At 41.0% G+C, this 14,542-nt stretch overlaps 1 long non-coding RNA gene and 1 other non-coding gene across 2 annotated transcripts; one reads left to right on the top strand and one right to left on the bottom strand.

Annotated features, from left to right (window-relative positions):
- Nucleotides 1-676: 676 nt before the first annotated feature.
- Nucleotides 677-748, bottom strand: trnat-cgu. The gene has a single exon. It is a non-coding gene; the product is annotated as a tRNA-Thr (tRNA).
- Nucleotides 749-1,135: 387 nt separating this feature from the next.
- LOC120036342 lies at nucleotides 1,136-6,787 on the top strand. Its single transcript, XR_005474471.1, has 2 exons — nucleotides 1,136-1,307; nucleotides 4,602-6,787. It is a non-coding gene; the product is annotated as an uncharacterized LOC120036342 (long non-coding RNA).
- Nucleotides 6,788-14,542: the final 7,755 nt, after the last annotated feature.

The following is a 14,542-nucleotide window of genomic DNA, read 5'->3' as shown; positions in this document are numbered from 1 at the left end:
TTCACAAACAATAATCAGAACAACGAGGTTTTCGTATACCATAAGGATTTATCAAGTTTCTGAGTAAAATATACATTTAGAACGTTGATTTGCCTAACCATGTTTTCATATTTTAGGCCTCTATTATCAGGCTGTCTATTACGGCATTGGATTGAAAACAAGATATATATTTACAAACATGTATATTTACAAAGATAGACAAGAACTCAGTCTTTAGAGTCTAGTTTTTGTTTCTTTCATCCATGTGTCATTGTATGATGGCTGATCTCTCATCTGATCTGTATATAAAATCTCATTGGGCTACTTAACTGGTCTATACACACTATTGTAGTTGGAGCGCCGACTGGTGGTCATTAGGAGGGGCGTGCCAAATAAACGTCTGAAATATAAGTGAAAGATTTTTAGCTATAGAACTGTTTTACATTGATGTCTCCTAGATTTGATTTACCTCTAAACCTGTTTTACCTTGATGTCTCCAATATATTGTCTTGATGAACACCATTTATGTATGAGAAGTCTTAGCATATAACTTTTACATTGTACATTGTTGAGATTTAAACGTTCTATCAAGGCATTACCTTTATATTGAGTTTGAAATATATATCAAATATCACAATGAAGTATCACGTTGGAACTGTCCGGTTTAAAAATGTGTCCACCACGGACTTCGTTTCCGAGGCACGGACGGGGATCGAGCCCGCGATCTTCGGTTTACGAGACCGACGCCTTACCACTTGGCCACCGCGCCTGGTAATAGTGCGTAGGAAAAATATGAGTTTTCAAACCTTTTTCCTGCAAATTGACTGAATCCGTTTGGAAAATGTTATGGATGATACAAATATATTTATTGATAGTAGCAAGTGTTTATGACGAGCAATCTCAAACATACATCTCCAAACCAGACACACCATGTCATCTTCCAGTTGACCACTTAGCTAAGCTTAGCTAAAACTGACGTTGGTAGCTAGCTACTGGAAGTTAGCTACATGGGTCGTTTTCAAAATGTGACTTTAGCCGCTAGAAAGCAAAATAGGATGATGATGATGCCCGATACGTATTGTGTTTATTATCAGCATTGATCGATTGTATGACGCTATTTAGAACACGCCCTATCCATGTGTTCCTGAATGTAGCACTGCACCCGGATGTAGTGGGTGACTAAGCTAATGATCATGTTGCTAGCCCAGTTTGGTATCTTGAGCATCGAACGTTATATGTTGACGATTATGTGATTTATAGCTAGATAGAGAACTTGGATGCAGATTGCAAGCGTGTCTCATTTTAACCTGTGCGCCTGGGTCATTTTGGTAAGTCCTAGGCATGTTCATAGTTCAGCAAAGATGTAGCTAGCTAGCTAACTAGCTGACCATATGAGAGTTCTGTACCGGTGTCATTGTCAAAAGTGGTCACCGAAGGTAGCAAATTCATGGAATGTTGGTCGAATACATATGGGCCTAATAATAATCTTTGTCTGATGTTATGTGCACCGCACTGTAACAAGTTGCAATGTTGTTAGCTAGCTACAATAACATTACAATGTTGTGAGCTAGCTACAATAACATTACAATGTTGTTATCTAGCTACAATAACATTACAATGTTGTGAGCTAGCTACAATAACATTACAATGTTGTGAGCTAGCTACAATAACATTACAATGTTGTGAGCTAGCTACAATAACATTACAATGTTGTGAACTAGCTACAATAACGTTACAATGTTGTGAGCTAGCTACAATAACGTTACAATGTTGTGAGCTAGCTACAATACCATTACAATGTTGTTAGCTAGCTACAATAACATTACAATGTTGTGAACTAGCTACAATAACGTTACAATGTTGTTAGCTAGCTACAGTAACGTTACAATGTTGTGAGCTAGCTACAATAACATTACAATGTTGTGAACTAGCAACAATAACGTTACAATGTTGTTAGCTAGCTACAATAACGTTACAATGTTGTGAGCTAGCTACAATACCATTACAATGTTGTTAGCTAGCTACAATAACATTACAATGTTGTGAACTAGCTACAATAACGTTACAATGTTGTTAGCTAGCTACAATAACGTTACAATGTTGTGAGCTAGCTACAATACCATTACAATGTTGTTAGCTAGCTACAATAACATTACAATGTTGTGAACTAGCTACAATAACGTTACAATGTTGTTAGCTAGCTACAGTAACGTTACAATGTTGTGAGCTAGCTACAATAACATTACAATGTTGTGAACTAGCAACAATAACGTTACAATGTTGTTAGCTAGCTACAATAACGTTACAATGTTGTGAGCTAGCTACAATACCATTACAATGTTGTTAGCTAGCTACAATAACATTACAATGTTGTGAACTAGCTACAATAACGTTACAATGTTGTTAGCTAGCTACAATAACGTTACAATGTTGTGAGCTAGCTACAATACCATTACAATGTTGTTAGCTAGCTACAATAACATTACAATGTTGTGAGCTAGCTACAATAACGTTACAATGTTGTTAGCTAGCTACAATAACATTACAATGTTGTGAGCTAGCTACAATAACGTTACAATGTTGTTAGCCTGAGCTTTGAAACGAAGCTATGTTCCACATGTGTGTTCCGTGGAACATACAGTATTATTCAGGTTCCCTGAATCAGGGCAGTGAAACGTGTTCTATAAGATCATAAGTGTGTGTTTCACTTTTTGACCATGCTAGTTCTCGTTTAGCTACAACAGAGTAACGTTAACCTACCTATTTTACATTTGTTTTATTTCCCCATTATTTAACCAGGTAGGCTAGTTGAGAACAAGTTCTCATTTACAACTGCGACCTGGCCAAGATAAAGCATAGCAATTCGACACATACAACAACACAGAGTTACACATGGAATAAACAAAACAAGCAGTCAATAATACAGTAGAACAAAAGAAAACAAAAAGTCTATATACAGTGAGTGCAAATGAGGTAAGATAAGGGAGTTAAGGCAATAAATAGGCCATGGTGGTGAAGTAATTACAATATAGCAATTAAACACTGGAATGGTAGATGTGCAAAAGATGAATGTGCAAGTAGAGATACTGGGGTGCAAAGGAGCAAGATAGATAGATAAATAAATAAATAATTATAGTATGGGGATGAGGTAGGTAGATAGATGGGCTATGTACAGGTGCAGTGATCTGTGAGCTGCTCTGACAGCTGGTGCTTAAAGCTAGTGAGGGAGATATGAGTCTCCAGCTTCAGAGATTTTTGTAGTTCGTTCCAGTCATTGGCTGCAGAGAACTGGAAGGAAAGACAACCAAAGGAGGAATTGGCTTTGGGGGTGACCAGTGAGATATACCTGCTGGAGCGCGTGCTACGAGTGGGTGCTGCTATGGTGACCAGTGAGCTGAGATAAGGCGGGGCTTTACCTAGCAGAGACTTGTAGATAACCTGTAGCCAGTGGGTTTGGCGACGAGTATGAAGCGAGGGCCAACCAATGAGAGCGTACAGGTCGCAATGGTGGGTAGTGTATGGGGCTTTGGTGACAAAACGGATGGCACTGTGATAGACTGCATCCAATTTCTTGAGTAGAGTGTTGGAGGCTATTTTATAGATGACATCACCGAAGTCGAGGATCGGTAGGATGGTCAGTTTTACGAGGGTATGTTTGGCAGCATGAGTGAAGGATGCTTTGTTGCGATATAGGAAGCTGATTCTAGATTTAATTTTGGATTGGAGATGCTTAATGTGAGTCTGGAAGGAGAGTTTACAGTCTAACCAGACACCTAGGCATTTGTAGTTGTCCACGTATTCTAAGTCAGTGCCGTCCAGTAGTGATGCTGGACGGGCGAGCAGGTGCGGGCAGTGATCGATTGAATAGCATGCATTTAGTTTTACTTGCATTTAAGAGCAGTTGGAGGCCACGGAAGGAGAGTTGTATGGCATTTAAGCTCGTCTGGAGATTAGTTAACACAGTGTCCAAAGAGGGGCCAGAAGTATACAGAATGGTGTCGTCTGCGTAGAGGTGTACCAGAGAATCACCAGCAGCAAGAGCAACATCATTGATGTATACAGAGAAGAGAGTCGGCCCGAGAATTGAACCCTGTGGAACCCCCATAAAGACTGCCAGAGGTCCGGACAACAGGCCCTCCGATTTGACACACTGAACTCTATCAGAGAACTAGTTGGTAAACCAGGCGAGGCAATCATTTGAGAAACCAAGGCTGTCGAGTCTGCCAATAAGAATGTGGTGATTGACAGAGTCGAAAGCCTCGGCCAGGTCGATGAATACGGCTGCACAGTAATGTCTCTTATCGATGACGGTTATGATGTCGTTTAGGACCTTGAGCGTGGATGAGGTACACCCATGACCAGCTCTGAAACCAGATTGCATAGCGGAGAAGGTACAGTGGGATTCGAAATGGTCGGTAATCTGTTTGTTAACTTGGCTTTCGAAGACCTTAGAAAGACAGGGTAGGATAGATATAGGTCTGTAGCAGTTTGGGTCTAGAGTGTCACCCCCTTTGAAGAGGGGGATGTTACTTACCGTAACTCAATTTCATATTCCATTCTATATTCATAATATTGCATCTATATAACCTGGTAAAGCTACATTCCCAACCGTTCCTTTGCAGGTGAGAAAGCCTAGGAATCAGCGCTACTGCGGTAGGAACCCGGGAGAGACCCTGAACTGACACCCCAGCTCTGTCCCAAGCCGTTGCTGATCTTCCACTCCTCCATGTCCCAGGTGTAGGTTAAACCCTTGAGGCTGGAGAGACCCTGAACTGACACCCCAGCTCTGTCCCAAGCCGTCGCTGATCTGCCACTCCTCCATGTTCCAGGTGTAGGTTAAACCCTTGAAGCTGCAGAGACCCTGAAGTCCCACCCCTGTGACACCCCTCGGTCCCCAGCCTCAGCCTCACCCCCTCTGACGACCTACCATGCCCCTGATCGTGGATGCTGTGTGGGCCGTGTGGAGCATCGGGGCGGGGGTCTATGACTACTTCCACACCAGTGCCATGGAGGAACGCATCGGCAACCTGGAGAGCGTCCTCACCATCCACCAGTGTGTCATAACAGCCCTGTCCGCAGGCCTCGTCCTCCTCATGACCTACATACTGTGGAGAAAACACTGAAGCCATGGTCGTATTCAGTCAGTGAGATGGCCCCGGGGGAAGGTTTCCCCTAGGTACAGATCTTGGATCATTTCGCCCTCCCTCAATCCTATCTGTAACCAGTAGTGGGGAAAATACTAAACTGACCCAAGATCAGCATCTAGGGGCAACTTCACCCTATTCCAGCGGAGATGGGAGGTGAGACGGTCCTAGATACTCCAGACCTAAGGACTGCATTACGGCTAGCGTCAGCTACTCACCAGACTAACAGCCAGTCCCAAATCACTCCCTAACCCTCCCCCATTGTCTTATGTCATATCATGCGATGACTGTCAGTTTAGGGACGGGGCATCGTGTAGGAGTGACGCCACTTATGCATAAGATAATGACCTTGGCCCCTAACCCTTGGGTGTTGGCAGATCTGAAGGGTCTTGATAAGTATAAGCAGATAGGTATAAGCAGTGTAACGCTGGATCATCACATTACTACTACTACTACTACTACTGGAGCTCAACAGACAGTCTGCAACCCCTCCATAGTCCTTCCCCTCGGCCCTGACCATCAAAGAACGGTCTGGATAGGTATGACAACTGGGTAGGTATAGGATTCTGTTTCATCAAAGCACTACTATTGGAAGACGAGCTCAAGAGACCATGAGGAGTTGCTTGTGGAAGCTTCCTGGTGGAAAGTAGTCCTGGTATACAGTACAAAGGCTCTATTAGAGCTTGTTGGAGTAGTCACCCCTCCAAGTCTCGTTCGTCACTCTGCTGTTACTTGGAACGGGATTGAGAGGAAGTCTGGGAGCTGAGGGTAGCTGGAGAGGGGCTCTTCAATCTGAGAGCTTGAGTGCCGTGATGACTGTAGCCTGGTCCCAGATCTGTTTGTGCTATCGTGTCAACTCCTTGCCATGCCAAACATGGAATTGACATGATAGCACAAACAGATCTGGGACCAGTCTATCATGACTGGCTGTGATCAGAAAACACTGTATTTTGCTACTGTGTGGATACTGACGTCTAGCCTGGTCCCTGATCTGTTCGTGCTGTCTTGCCAACAATGACCGTAGGAGTGGGCAAGACCATACAAACAGATCTAGGACCAGGCTAACTCAGGCCACTTGTTTAATTTAAAACTATCATCCATTGAATGTGATTGATTCATGTTGGTACTTTATATTGCCGAAAGGGATTTGTGAAACGTGGCTTCCGTCCATGTGACTGTAGAATGAGCCTACATAATAATGACACTGTTGGGACTAAACATTATACACCGCTTTCCCGCACACAGATTAAGCCTAGTCCTAGAATAAAAAGCCTGGTCAATGGAGAATCTCTATTAAAAGTGATTTATTATTTTTTTAGCCCAGGACTAGACTTAAACTGTCTGAAACCTTCCATGTAAGAGAAAGATAACACCTTTTTAAGTTACTGTCTAGGTAAAAAAAAAAATACACGTTTCCATGTCGATGACGCCTTTTAACGGTTTTCTCTGTATTTGTACGTCATAACATCTCGTTTTTAAAATCATGCTTTTATCATTGTTGGATCTGTTACCCGTCTACCTGGTTGACTAATATCATGTCTGTTGGCCATTGTTGTCGACTCAAGTGCTACTGTGTGTATTTTGCTGAATCACTACCTGGTTGTTGGTTTCTATGTGAACAAAAGGTATTAATGTCAGGTTAATAAATAATGTGATTAACTCTGCACTATTCTTTCCTCCTTAATGTATTTGAAGTATTCGTTTATCATGTACAAACTATGATTTGTAATTCCTTTGAAAGTTGGGTGCCATGCCAGTGGTCATAGCTGGTTGTAATGACGTCACTGAGATACTGTCCTGTAGGTTTTAACTTCAACCTTGTTCCTGGAGAACTACTGTCCTGTAGGTTTTAACTTCAACCTTGTTCCTGGAGAACTACTGTCCTGTAGGTTTTAACTTCAAACCTGTTCTTGGAGAGATACCCTCCTGTAGGTTTACACTCCAACCTTGTTCCTGGAGAACTACTGTCCTGTAGGTTTTAACTTCAACCCTGTTCTTGGAGAGATACCCTCCTGTAGGTTTACACTCCAACCTTGTTCCTGGAGAACTACTGTCCTGTAGGTTTTAACTTCAACCCTGTTCTTGGAGAGATACCCTCCTGTAGGTTTACACTCCAAACCTGTTCCTGGAGAACTACTGTCCTGTAGGTTTTAACTTCAACCCTGTTCTTGGAGAGGTACCCTCCTGTAGGTTTTAACTTCAACCCTGTTCCTGGAGAGGTACCCTCCTGTAGGTTTACACTCCAACCCTGTTCCTGGAGAACTACTGTCCTGTAGGTTTACACTCCAACCCTGTTCCTGGAGAACTACTGTCCTGTAGGTTTTAAATTCAACCCTGTTCCTGGAGAACTACTGTCCTGTAGGTTTTAACTTCAACCCTGTTCCTGGAGAGGTACCCTCCTGTAGGTTTACACTCCAACCCTGTTCCTGGAGAACTACTGTCCTGTAGGTTTTAACTTCAACCCTGTTCCTGGAGAACTACCCTCCTGTAGGTTTTAACTTCAACCCTGTTCCTGGAGAACTACTGTCCTGTAGGTTTTAAATTCAACCCTGTTCCTGGAGAGCTACTCTCCTGTAGGTTTACACTCCAATTCTAATCTAGCACACCTGATTCTAATAATTATCTGGTTGATAAACTGAATCAGGTTAGTTACAACTGGGGTTGGAGTGAAAACCTACAGGAGGGTAGGTCTCCAGGAACAGGGTTGGAGTGAAAACCTACAGGAGGGTAGCACTCCAGGAACAGGGTTGGAGGCCCCTGCCATAGACTCACGTGACTCCTGTTTCCAACATAAACAACATGAGCCATGTCCCAAATGGCAACCTATTCCCTACATAGTGCACTACGTTTGACCAGATCCCTATGGGCCGGGATCTCCGGGATGTCGATGGAAGTCGAGGTCAGATACCTAAGAAAGAGAAGAGCAGGTGTGGTTAGTTCCTGTCACCTGACCAGAACAATGAATGGAGAAAGGGAAAAGAGTCTATTGGTTCTTTTTTTAAATTATTTTTTTGACACAGAACACCTCCCTACCACAGGAGGTTGGTGGCACCTTAATTGGGGAGGACGGGCTCGTGGTAATGGCTGGAGCGGAATTGTATCAAACGCATCAAAAACATGGTTTGATGCCATTCCATTCTCTCCGTTACCAGCCATTATTATGAGTCGTCCTCCCCTCAGCAGCCTCCACTGCAACCTACACATGTTAAAGCTAAAGGTATGTAAGGTAAGACCATTCCTACACATGTTAAAGCTAAAGGGATGTAAGGTAAGACCATTCCTACACATGTTAAAGCTAAAGGGATGTAAGGTAAGACCATTCCTACACATGTTAAAGCTAAAGGGATGTAAGGTAAGGTAAGACCATCACTACACATGTTGAAGCTAAAGGTATGTAAGGTAAGGTAAGACCATCACTACACATGTTAAAGCTAAAGGTATGTAAGGTAAGGTAAGACCATCACTACACATGTTAAAGCTAAAGGTATGTAAGGTAAGGTAAGACCATCACTACACATGTTAAAGCTAAAGGTATGTAAGGTAAGACCATCCCTACACATGTTAAAGCTAAAGGTATGCACGGTAAGGTAAGACCATCACTACACATGTTAAAGCTAAAGGTATGTAAGGTAAGGTAAGACCATCACTACACATGTTAAAGCTAAAGGTATGTAAGGTAAGGTAAGACCATCACTACACATGTTAAAGCTAAAGGTATGTAAGGTAAGACCATCCCTACACATGTTAAAGCTAAAGGTATGCACGGTAAGGTAAGACCATTCCTACACATGTTAAAGCTAAAGGTATGTAAGGTAAGGTAAGACCATCCCTACACATGTTAAAGCTAAAGGTATGTAAGGTAAGACCATCACTACACATGTTAAAGGTATGTAAGCTAAGGTAAGACCATTCCTACACATGTTAAAGCTAAAGGTATGTAAGGTAAGACCATTCCTACACATGTTAAAGCTAAAGGTATGTAAGGTAAGGTAAGACCATTCCTACACATGTTAAAGCTAAAGGTATGTAAGGTAAGGTAAGACCATTCCTACACATGTTAAAGCTAAAGGTATGTAAGGTAAGGTAAGACCATTCCTACACATGTTAAAGCTAAAGGTATGTAAGGTAAGGTAAGACCATCCCTACACATGTTAAAGCTAAAGGTATGCAAGGTAAGGTAAGACCATCCCTACACATGTTAAAGCTAAAGGTATGCAAGGTAAGGTAATACCATCCCTACACATGTTAAAGCTAAAAGTATGCAAGGTAAGGTAAGACCATCCCTACACATGTTAAAGCTAAAGGTATGTAAGGTAAGACCATCACTACACATGTTAAAGGTATGTAAGGTAAGGTAAGACCATTCCTACACATGTTAAAGCTAAAGGTATGTAAGGTAAGACCATTCCTACACATGTTAGAGCTAAAGGTATGTAAGGTAAGGTAACACCATTCGTCCACAAAATGCTACAATGTAAAAACTGTAAAGGATTTGGGCATGTGGCATATGTGTGGAGGCTGAAGATCGGAGTGAAGAAGGTCAGGGCTGTGATTGTGGTGGCGATCATGATCCAGAGGTCTTGAAGTGCCCTGTAAAAGGGTGAAGGAAGTTGAGCTGGCGAAAGTCAGGACGGTCCATCAGATCTCCTATGCGGATGCAACCAAAAGAGTTGAGAAAGCAAGTGATAGTGTTGAAGGTATGATACCCAGATGCAACACAGCCCGCGTGTCAAGCAAGAGAACAGTGTGTTAAAAAGATGGATTTTATAGCATTTATTACAACTGTTATTAATTGTACGGCACAAAGTATCAAAGAAATCTAAGAAGTTGAACATCATTGTGGCTACAGCTGAAAAGTATCTGGGACTTCAATGGAAGATGTGCCACACTCCCAGGCTCCTGAGCCTGAGTATGAATTGGATTTGGCGGTTTTGTTTTAACAGAAGAAATAAGATGTTTGGGATATTTTTTGCCCCCTCACACCGACCATGTTAATATTTTTGTGATCTTTTTGTTTTCATCCCGCACAGTAGGTGGCGGCAATACACTTTTTGAGTGTAGTCTGCTGATACATATAAAGAAAAAGAAGTAGCATGTATGCGTCACTAGTTACCACAGCCACAAGGTAAGAAGGCCCGCCTACTCGACCAATCAGGTGAGGGAGTGTGATGACGTGAATGCCGGTTTACGCTTCGTGGGAAACGACCAATCAGGTGAGGGAGTGTGATGACGGGCAGGAAAGAGACCTGTATTTCTTTTATCCAGTGATCCATCAATTATTTGATTATTTATTAGCTATAATAAAACCAACCGTTCTAAATGCAAAGTGGTAATCAGATGTCTTATTCAAACTCAGCTTGCAAGTTTATCATGATGTTTGCCCTTACTCATAGTTACTTTAACCCAGAATAGGTTTACTCCAGTAGTTGCATTGTTTTTAAAATAGCATGTAGACCAACAAGTTGATATATCTTAATTTTAGATCTTTATTTTCAAAATCCACAAGTTAAACGTTCACAGCTTCACAGCAATGTTCACATAAATTTCATTAAAAAAAATTTTGGGCTGATTTAAGATGAAAATGTCTACTCTGTTACTTTATTTGGCATCCAGGCACTTACTATAGTCATTTATTTATTTCACTTAACATAGCCTTGCAATCCATCTTTTTGTTATTTTGTACCAGTTTCCAAAGGCATGGTCTTCAAGCTATGGAATATGGTCAAAACATTTTCATTAAAATAATAATTGATTGGACTACTTACATGGCACTTTCCTCACCACACGAACCCCACTTACAACCTCTTTATTTGATTTGATTGGCCCACTTACAACCTCTTTATTTGATTTGATTGGCCCACTTACAACCTCTTTATTTGATTTGATTGGCCCACTTACAACCTCTTTATTTGATTTGATTGGCCCACTTACAACCTCTTTATTTGATTTGATTGGCCCACTTACAACCTCTTTATTTGATTTGATTGGCCCATCCACCCCCGTCTTCAGAGGACAAAGGTAACTTTATATATTATTCATACACTTGACATACATGGCACTTTTATACAAAGTATTACACGATAAGAATACAGTTTGATTTGCACATAAAATTGTACTCATCCATAGCCGTGTGACCACTGAGTTAGGACACCTGTTTAAAAGACCCATCTTCCATCTTATTGAGGAACATTCCATTGTTATTACTTCAACATGATTCTAATTAAATGTTAAAGTGTATGGTGTAAATGACAGTGATCCGTCTCTGAACTTACTTCCTTCTTGTCTCTTTCAGCAGCATATTTCTCTTTGGCTTTTGTCTGTCTGTCTTTCCTCTGGTGTCATTCATACAGTACCTTCAGAAAGTATTTACACCCCTTGACTTTTTCCTAATTGTCTTGTGTTACAGCCTGAATTTAGATTTTTTTGGGGGGGTCACTGGCCTACACGCAATACCCCATAATGTCAAAGTGGAATTATGTTTTTAGAAATTTTTACAAATTAATTAAAAATGAAAATCTGAAATGTCTTGAGTCAATAAGTATTCTACCTTTTTATGGCAAGCCTAAATAAGTAAAGGAGTAAAAATGTGACCGACCGCCCCGATTCGGTATTACGTAGCAACATTTGAAATTGTGTTTTTTTTACACTGGATAAAAGTAGAGCTACACTGCAGTTGAGGAACAATGGGAAAGGAATTATGCTTTGAAAGTTGATAAACTTGTAACCCCACCTTTGAGAAAATGGCCCTTGAATGTTTTGGTACACCTACTGAAGAGCCCTTTGTCTACAGAGTTGTGGGTTCGATTCCCACAGGAGACCAGTATGAAAAATGTATGAAGTCGCTCTGGATAAGAGTGTCTGCTAAATTACTCAAATGTAATGTTGTTCTTCACATTACCGTCTCTGATAGACACACACAATGAAATTAAAGTTTATTTGTCACATGCACAGGATACAGAAATACATGGTTATTTGCATAGTAACAATAGAAAGTGTCCTGACTCAAATATTGTATAATTATTAGATTACGCTTACCCAGAAACGTGTCTAAATTGATGGATCATGTGCACGAAATGCTAAAATCACCACCCAATTCAAACCGGAGTTTCTTACCAAGAAGACAGTGGCCGAGATTGGACTTAAATCTGCTTGAAAATCTATGGCAAGACTTTTGAAAATAATAAATGAGAAAATAATAAATAGGCAAATATTGTACAATCCAGGTGTGCAAAGTTCTTAGAGACTTACACAGAAAGACTCAAAGCTGTAATTGCTGCCAAAGGTGATTCTAACATGTATTGACTCAGGGATGTGAATACGTATGTAAATGAGATATATTTCTGTATTTCATTTTCAATAAATTTGCTAAAATTTCTAAAAACACGTTTTAACTTTTTCCATTATGGGGTATTGTGTGTTGTAAATGGGTGACAATTAGTTTTAGTTTTTATCCATTTTGAATTCAGGCTATAACACAATAAAATGTGGAATTAGTCAAGGAGTATGAATACTTTCTAAAGGCACTGTCTGTCTTTGTGCCCACAACTTGAAATGGTAGCCTATAACAATAAATAGAGTTGCACGCTCTACAGTTGAAGTCGGAAGTTTACATACACCATAGCCAAATACATTTAAACTCAGTTTTTCACAATTCCTGATATGTAATCCTAGTAAAAATTCCCTGTCTGAGATCAGTTAGGATCACCACTATATATTAAGAATGTGAAATGTCAGAATAATATTGGAGAGAATTATTTATTTCACCTTTTATTTCTTCCACAAGCTTCCCACAATAAGTTGGGTGCATTTTGGCCCATTCCTCCTGACAGAGCTGGTGTAACTGAGTCAGGTTTGTAGACCTCCTTGCTCGCACACGCTTTTCTGCCCACACATTTTCTATAGGATTGAGGTCAGGGCTTTGTGATGGCCACTCCAATACCTTGACTTGGTTGTCCTTAAGCCATTTTGCCACAACTTTGGAAGTTTGCTTGGGGTCATTGTCCATTTGGAAGACCCATTTGCGACCAAGCTTTAACTTCCTGACTGATGTCTTGAGATGTTGCTTCAATATATCCACGTAATTTTCTTTCCTCATGTTGCCATCTATTTTGTTAAGTGCCCCAGTCCCTCCTGCAGCAAAGCACCCCCACAACATGATAGTGCCACCTCCGTGCTTCACGGTTGGGATGGTGTTCTTTGGCTTGCAAGCCTCCCCCTTTTTCCTTCAAACATAACAATGGACATTATGGCCAAACAGTTCCATTTTTGTTTCATCAGACCAGAGGACATTTCTCCAAAAAGTACGATCTTTGTCCTTATGTGCAGTTGCAAACCGTAGTCTGGCTTTTTTATGGCGGTTTTGGAGCAGTGGCTTCTTCCTTACTGAGCAGCCCTTCAGGTTATGTCGATATAGGACTCCTTTTACTGTGGATATAGATACTTTTGTACCTGTTTCCTCCAGCATCTTCACTAGGTCCTTTGCTGCTGTTCTGGGATTGATTTGCACTTTTTGCATCAAAGTACGTTCATCTGTAGGAGACAGAACATGTCTCCTTCCTGAGCGGTATGACGGCTGCGTGGTCCCATGGTGTTTATACTTTCGTACTATTGTTTGTACAGATGAACGTGGTACCTTCAGGCATTTGGAAATTGCTATTTTTTTCTGAGGTCTTGGCTGATTTCTTTTGATTTTCCCATGATGTCAAGCAAAAAGGCACTGAGTTTGAAGGTAGGCCTTGAAATACATCCACAAGTACACCTCCAATTGACTCAAATGATGTCAATTAGCCTATCAGAAGCTTCTAAAGCCATGACATAATTTTCTGGAATTTTCCAAGCTGTATAAAGGCACAGTCAACTTAGTGTATGTAAACTTCTGACCCACTGGAATTGTGATACAGTGAATTATAAATTAAATAATCTGTCTGTAAACAATTGTTGGAAAATTTACTTGTGTCATGCACAAAGTAGATGTCCTAACCGACTTGCCAAAACTATAGTTTGTTAACACGAAATTTGTGGTGGTTGAAAAACGAGTTTTAATGACTCCAACCTAAGTGTATGTAAACTTCCGACTTCAACTGGATATACAAAGCTCAGAGTAATGTATTGGGTAGACCACCTCAGAGTAATGTATTGGGTAGACCACCTCAGAGTAATGTATTGGGTAGACCACCTCCCAGTAATGTATTGGGTAGACCACCTCAGAGTAATGTATTGGGTAGACCACCTCAGAGTAATGTATTGGGTAGACCACCTCAGAGTAATGTATTGGGTAGACCACCTCAGAGTAATGTATTGGGTAGACCACCTCCCAGTAATGTATTGGGTAGACCACCTCAGAGTAATGTATTGTGTAGACCACCTCCCAGTAATGTATTGGGTAGACCACCTCAGAGTAATGTATTGGGTAGACCACC

This window comes from Salvelinus namaycush, unplaced genomic scaffold (genome assembly GCF_016432855.1).
Source record: "Salvelinus namaycush isolate Seneca unplaced genomic scaffold, SaNama_1.0 Scaffold131, whole genome shotgun sequence".
NCBI lineage: Eukaryota > Metazoa > Chordata > Actinopteri > Salmoniformes > Salmonidae > Salvelinus > Salvelinus namaycush.
Note: the sequence above shows the minus strand (reverse complement) of the source record. Positions and strands in the feature narration are given on the sequence as shown.